Source organism: Babylonia areolata, chromosome 25, assembly GCF_041734735.1.
Source record: "Babylonia areolata isolate BAREFJ2019XMU chromosome 25, ASM4173473v1, whole genome shotgun sequence".
Lineage (NCBI taxonomy): Eukaryota > Metazoa > Mollusca > Gastropoda > Neogastropoda > Buccinidae > Babylonia > Babylonia areolata.
The window spans coordinates 24099979-24107599 of record NC_134900.1 but is presented as its reverse complement, the minus strand read 5'-3'; positions in this window follow the sequence as shown (position 1 = coordinate 24107599).

Below are 7621 nucleotides of genomic sequence, written 5' to 3'. Positions count from 1 at the left end.
TCTGAATTTATTTTTCTGCACCATAACCATTCCATTTTAAGTTTAAATCTTCGTTGTACACCTGACTCCTTTCTTTTCAAACCGGTCTCTGCTCTCTGATGATGGGTGAGTTCACAAACCTCGAACTGTCACGGCGTGTTGCACGGGTAGCACGTGATGTAATGCACGATTTTTTCGGTATATCAGCCGAGACCTCCACCAAGAGACAACGGCAAGACCTCAGCGCCGAACAACTTGTGTGTGTGTGTGTGTGTGTGTGCATCCTACACACACTGGAATAGCACGGGCAGATAAAAGCAACATGACTTAATTCTTTAATTTGTCAAGTTACAATGGTTATGACTCCCCCCCCCCAACCCCTCCCTCTCTCTCTCTGAACCATGTACATGTGTATGTTTATGTATATATTTAAGTGTGTCTGAAAGTCATGTCTGTATTTCTACTTGTAATTATTTTTCCTTCTTTTTCCCTGTGCCCTGAGGGCTGGATGCAAAGAAGCATGTGCATGGTTATTCCACTTCCTTCAGTAGAAACTCTCTCTCTCTCTCTCTCTCTCTCTCTCTCTCTCTCTCAATGCATGTGACAGTTATGACCTCTGATATATTTTTTCCATTCATTGTGAATCACGTCAGACTTTCGATTACACCACACAAGTGGCACTGCATTGTCTACATGCACACGCGAGCTCATACACACCCACACCCATCCACCCACCCACGAGAGAGAGAGAGGGGGGGGGGCGGGGAGATAGACAGAGAGAGAGAGAGAGACAGACAGACAGACAGAGATGAGAAAACAACAACAACAAAAAAACAAAAAAAAAAAAACCCCTCCGTGTACAAAGTCGACGGGGCGTTTGCACTTTAAAGGGAAAGAACTATGAAATGGAGAGAATGTCAACACCTTTTACCTCCCATCGATAGTTTACCGATCAGCTTCATTTGCGATTCACACACACACACACACACACACACGCACACGCACACACACAAACTAGTAAGCGTGAGTGTGGGGAGAGTGGATTGGGAGTGAGAGGCGTCAAAAACGAAGCACTGGAGCAATGTTATGTAAGACAGATGAAATGTTTTCTTTAACAAGTAGCCCAGACGTTTCAAGCATTCATGTGAGTCGTGAGTTAACTGTCAAACTGCTGAAATACCTGTCTACTGTAATAAGAATGTGTGTAATAAGAATGTGTGCTTCTTACCTGTTTAGCATTTATGAATGGAACTTAAATTGTTGTTCATATATCGACCGGATATCAAGGGAATGTTATCCTTCTTTTTTACGTTGTCAATATTTATCTTTGTAGTTTATTTATTTGTATATTTCATTATCTGTGTGTTTCTTCACTTATTTATCTATCTATTCATTTGTCTAAATATTTATTTATTTCATTGCTTGTTTCTCTGATGTTTCTGCTTTAAAAAAATTCTTAACTTGCAACAATGCTTTACAATGTTTAATTGACTGTAAAATGTTTTCACCTGGAAAGAAAAGAACCTTCTTTACAAGGGAGAAAACAAGCAATCAAACAAACCAGTCTCCAGTAGGCTTGCCTTTCACAGAAACAATGGGATAATTCTAAATGACGCCATAGTTTGAAACAGGCTGTGTTCCATTTTTGTCACGATTGGGAAACTCGGTGGGTTGTGGACACAAGACCCCCAAGGCCTGACGATGCCACCTTGGGTTACAATGCTGGGCAGGCATCTACTTAGCAGATGTGGTGTAGCGCATATGGAACTTTTCCGAGCGCAGTGACGCCTCCTTGAGTAACTGAACTGAAATGGATTGACACTGTCATGGCTTTAAGGTGAGAGTGAAGAAAAAAAAAAGCGCACTCGGTAATTTCTTTCCATGCTTCACGTTCAGGAGTGACTGTGTCAGAAAGGTGGAGCGGTGGCCTAGTGGTAATGCGCCCCACTAGGAAGTGTGTCCAAAAGTTCAAGTCCTGTTTACGGACACTGATTTTGACTCCCCCACCCCCACCCCTGCACTGGACGTTGTGCGGTGGTATTGGAGCTAATTAATCGGAAAATACGATGAACCGAGGTCCCATGTGCAACGTACACTCAGCGAACTGAAAAGAACCCTCAGCAAGAAAGGGTTGTCCCTGGTGAATTCTGTTGTAAAAATCCAGTTTGATAGTAAAACAAATGCACACACACACACACACACACACACACGCGCGCGCACACACACACACACACACACACACACATATATATATATATATATATATATGTATATAGTATATATATATATATATATATATATATATATATATATATATATATATATATATATATAATCCCACACAGAAAAAAACACCAACAACAAAGCAAAAAGAAATACCCTAAAAACTAGGCACAAACACAGTCATGGACATAAATCACAGACATGCCTCTGACACTGACATTGATAGTTCCAGTTGAATCTTTGTCAAAGGATAAAAAAAACAACAACAACACCTGACCACAAACATCATCAGAGATGATACACAAAATCACACACATAACATCAGGCATACAAAACTATATATTAGTAAACGCCAATGGTTACCTCACAGTCATAGGCGCAATATGAAAAAGAACATAACAGGTGAAATGGTATAATATCACCGGTGAAATAAACAAATAGAAAGAAATAATGAAAGAAACACATTAAGGATATAATTATCGTCATAGAAACGCACCGCCTAACAAATAACACCCACACACCCCCCAGAACGCACTTCAAAGAACGCCCACGCACTAATTGCCTTCTCTGTGAAGAATTCCCGACTGTTTACAACACGATCACAACATTTGCTGTTGTTTTTCCCCCGGAAGGCGTTGATGTCACGTGAACTGGGCCAACCAATCAAATTACTTTGCACTTCCCCTTATCTCCCCCACCCCACCCCGCTCTCTGAAGTGGGACGGGGGTGGGGGGTATGGGGATGGCGGAAGGACAGAGAGACAAAGAGAGACGGTTTGGTTTGTTCACCTTTGGGCTGAAAATGGCTTCGAAGGAATACAAAATAAAATGTATCGATTTATGATGATGATGAGGAGGATAACAGTAATCCCCTCTATGTGTCTCTGTCTCTAATTCTCAGTCAATGTTTCTCTCTCTCTCTCTCCCTCTCTCTGTCTCTGTCTCTCTCTGTCTGTCTGTCTGTCTATCTCTCTCTCTCTCATAATGGTGATGATTATAATTGTAAAAATAAAAATAATAATAATACATTCTCTCTCTCCCTCTCTCTGTGTGTGTGTGTGTGTGTGTGTGTGTGTGTGTGTGTGTGTGTGTGTGTGTGTGTGTGTGTGTGTGTGTGTGTGTGTGTCCGTCTCTATCTCTCACCTCCTCTCTCGCTCTCTGTCTCTATTTCTCCATTTTTCTTTCTCTCTCTCACTTTGTCTCTCGGTCTTGGTCTCTCTCCCTCCATTTATTTATCAGTTTCTGTAGTTACGCTTGTGTGTGTGTGTGTGTGTGTGTGTGTGTGTGTGTGTGTGTGTGTGTGTGATGTCTGTGTCTTTGTGTCTATGAGTGTCTGTGTGTGTGTGTCCCCGTCTCTATCTCTCTCCTCCTCTCCCTCTCTGTCTCTATTTCTCTATTTTTCTTTCTCTCCCTCTCGCTGTCTCCCTCTCTCTCCCTCCCATTATTTATGTGTGTGCGTGCGTGCGTGCGTGCGTGTGTGTGTGTGTGTGTGTGTGTGTGTGTGTGTGTAGTGTAAAGTTCCGGAAGGAGTACAGATCGAAAGTAAGTCACAAAGGTATGTAGGTGCAGTGTGGTTTATAGCATTAAAACGTATAGGACCCACGGCAAAAACGGTTGTCCCTGGCAAAATTTTGTTGGAAAATTAACACTGATAAAAGTTACATTTGCAGGCAGAAAAGGTACAACAAAAGCAACAACAATAAAGGTGTGTGTGTGTGTGTGTGTGTGTGTGTGTGTGTGTGTGTGTGTGTGTGTGTGTGTGTGTGTGTGTGCTGTGGCGCGTTCTCCCACGGTAGAGCAGCCCAGACTTCACTGAGATAAATCTATTCTGTTAGAATACAGTGCAAAATAAAATACAACACAGTATAATGCAATGCACCTCAATACAATGCAACGCAAAGCAGTCCCCTTGGCCACCAGACAACACAACACAACACAACACAATATAGATGTATACAATACAACATAACGCATGACAATACAGTTCAACGCCTCACAATACAATTGCCTTCCCCGTCAGAGAATACAACACAACACAGTACAATACAGTGCCATAAACACAATACAGTTCAATTGCACCCCGTCCCCCTCTCCTCCCTCTACCAGATAACTCCCACACACTAATTACCTTCGCCACCCCTAACCCTTTAACCTCGCCGTCTCACACTTCTTCCGGATCTGTGTCAGACGGGATTACGGCCCCTTGTTCTGCCAGACACGATTACTGTGCCTTGTTCTGCTAGACCAGATTACTGCCACTTGTTCTACAGGATTCCGGCCACTCGTTGTGGCCATTCCGAAATGGTTCAAGTCACGTGGACAAAGCTGTCTAGCACTCTCTCTCTCTCTCTCTCTCTCTCTCTCTCTCTCTCTCTCTCTCTATATATATATATATATATATATATGCGTGTGTGTGTGTGTGTGTGTGTGTGTGTGTGTGTGTGTGTGTGTGTGTGTGTGTGTGTGTGTGTGTGTGTGTGTGTGTGTGTGTGTTGGACGATCTCTCTCTCTCTGTCTCTCTCTCTCAGAGACGATCACTCTCTCTCTCTCTCGCTTTCTCTTTGGTACGCGATCTCTCTTATTCTATCTGGGATGCTATGTCTCTCTCCCTCTCTCGCAAGGATGCACCAGCTGAATTGACCACGGCCCAACACACCACACGATTCCCGACAAACTCTCACGTGTCAGTTACCTCCCTTTTGTTGGTCACCAGCTCTGTCCTAAACGAGATTTCAGCTTTCTTGCTTTAACCATGAACTGAGGCTATTTGTATGGGAATGTTTTTGTGTCAAAGTGTCCACGTTATGATTTTTTAAGGGAAAACTTTTTAAACAACGTAACAATATCAAGAAAAAAATATTTTCCAGTAAAATCTGGAACATTATAATCTGGCTTTTTCTGACACCATTGACATATCAAATAGTTTGTCAAAGACATAAAGGAATTAAATGTGTGTGCTTTGTTTCCAGCAAGCCATGGAAATGGGGTGTTATCACAAGGAACTAACATCAGATACACTAATAACATCACCAGTGAACAAGTGTGCAAACTATCAAGCAGCACATTAGACCTTACGTATGATCTGCTGACATCAGTTAAGAAAATAAAAAAACTACGCTGGTATGGCCAAGTCATAAGACCAAATGACCTTGCTGAAACAATACCCCGAAGAACTGTTGTTAGAGGAAATCAGAAAGAAGACAGACTGACAATATTGCTGACTGGACGGGAAAACCATTCGCAGAGACCCAAGTTTTGATGCACAACTAACAGACCTGCAGAAATCTGATGAACATTTTTTCTGTGTGGCGTCCCAATGACTCTTCACTTCGCTAAGAGAGAAGTAGAAGAGGCGACCTACATAGTAGCTACTAATGACAGTAATCGTTCATCATTTTTCCTCATATCCATATAAGTCAACAGCAAATTCGATGTCGATTGACCAAAAGACGCACACGTACACCGTAACAGTTAATTTTGATACCAATTCATCGCCAATGCCTTACACCTGTGCTAAAAGCGAAATAACTGATAGTCATGATTCAATGATATCATCAATTCCATATTGCAATTATGCGCATAGTTACTTTTTCCTTAAAGGTGACCGGGGTTGAAGTAACCGTCATGAAATTCCAGCTTCAGGTGGGCTGGACATGTAGTCCGAATGGACGAAACGTGACTGCCAAAGATAGTCTGCTTCTCCAAGCCGGCTGCTGTCGCAAGGAATATGGGCAGACCAGTGAAAGGCTTCAAGAAGACTGCCCGAAAGCTTCCCTCAGGGCCTACAGCATTCCCATCCCCGGGTACGGTGGGAAACTCTCGCCACTGACCGCAGCGCCTGGTGACTGGCTGTCCACAAGGGAGTTCTGGCGTTTGAGGAGAGGCGTCTTCGGGACCTCGACCAGAAGCGTCAATCCCGCAAAGACAGGAGTCAAGGCGTATCATCTCTATTGTATTTTCTTTCTCTTTTTATCACAACAGATTTATCTGTGTGAAATTCGGGCTGCTCTCCCCAGGGAGAGCGCGTCGCTACACTACAGCGCCACCCATTTTTTTGTATTTTTTCCTGCATGCAGTTTTATTTGTTTTTCCTATCGAAGTGGATTTTTCTACAGAATTTTGCCAGGAACAACTCTTTTGTTGCCGTGGGTTCTTTTACGTGCGCTAAGTGCATGCTAGCACACGGGACCTCGGTTTATCGTCTCATCCGAATGACTAGCGTCCAGACCACCACTTAAGATCTAGTGGAGGGGGAGAAAATATCGGCGGCTGAGCCGTGATTCGAACCAGCGCGCTTAGATTCTCTCGCAGTCCTAGGCGGACGCGTTTCCTCTAGGCCATCACTGCTCTTGCCTGTCCACAGTGCGGCCACATTTGTACATCTGCCTTTGGGCAGTGTTCTCATCTCCGGAGTCACTGACGTTCTCGTCGCTCGCGATGGACTTACGTGATGAGGAGTTACTTTTGCGTGAAGAAAACTTTCACTGTAACAGACCTTTTGAATCAAATGGTCTCTCATAATGTGCATGTGTCTAAAAGTGGGCACGTTAGGGCACTGGACAAGGTTCTCCAACCCACGTGAATGGGGGAATCATGATCTACCAATGTCCTCGCTCGGGTCAGTTTCTGGTCACTGGGGATAACAAGCCAATACTCCTGTCCATTGGAATCTCTGGCTAACCGTCCGTCGATAACGCACGCTTAACCTTGGATCAAGTGTCCGTTTTTGTCTTTTGTATCAATGAGAGAGACTGATAGGGAGAGAGAGAAGGGAGAGAGAAAGAGAGAGAGAGAGAGAGAGAGGAGAGAGAGAGACAGAGAGACAGAGACAGAGACAGAGACAGAGGCAGAGACAGACAGAGAATGGCACAAAAGAAGAGGGACGGTGAATCAATTGCCGTTTTTGTCTTTCGTTTACGAGAGAGAGAGAGAGAGAGAGAGAGAGAGAGAGAGAGAGAGAGAGAGAGAGAGAGAGACAGAGACAGAGACAGAGACAGAGAGACAGAGAGACACAGAGAGAGCAACTCGCGCCAATTAACTGACTTGAATCAGAAAATAAACGAAGTAAAGACATAATATTTTTAAACACAACAAAGTGAACATTGAACTGACAGAAATAGAAACATAGATTGAGAGAGACACACACAGAGAGAGGAGGTGGTGGTGGCAGAGACAGAGACAGATAGTGGGAGGGGAGAGAGAGCGAGACAGAGACAGAGAGAGAGAGAGAGAGAGAGAAGGAGAGGGAGGGGAGAGAGAGACAGAGAGACCGACAGAGAGACACACATACTCCAATTGATAGCAACACGCACCAGTGAACTAACTTGTACGCCCAGGCAGCAGATCAAGTTCCAAACACCTCCCACGCCCAGAGCTCCCACATCCCACTCCCTACCCCACCCACACTCGTCTGTCAGTC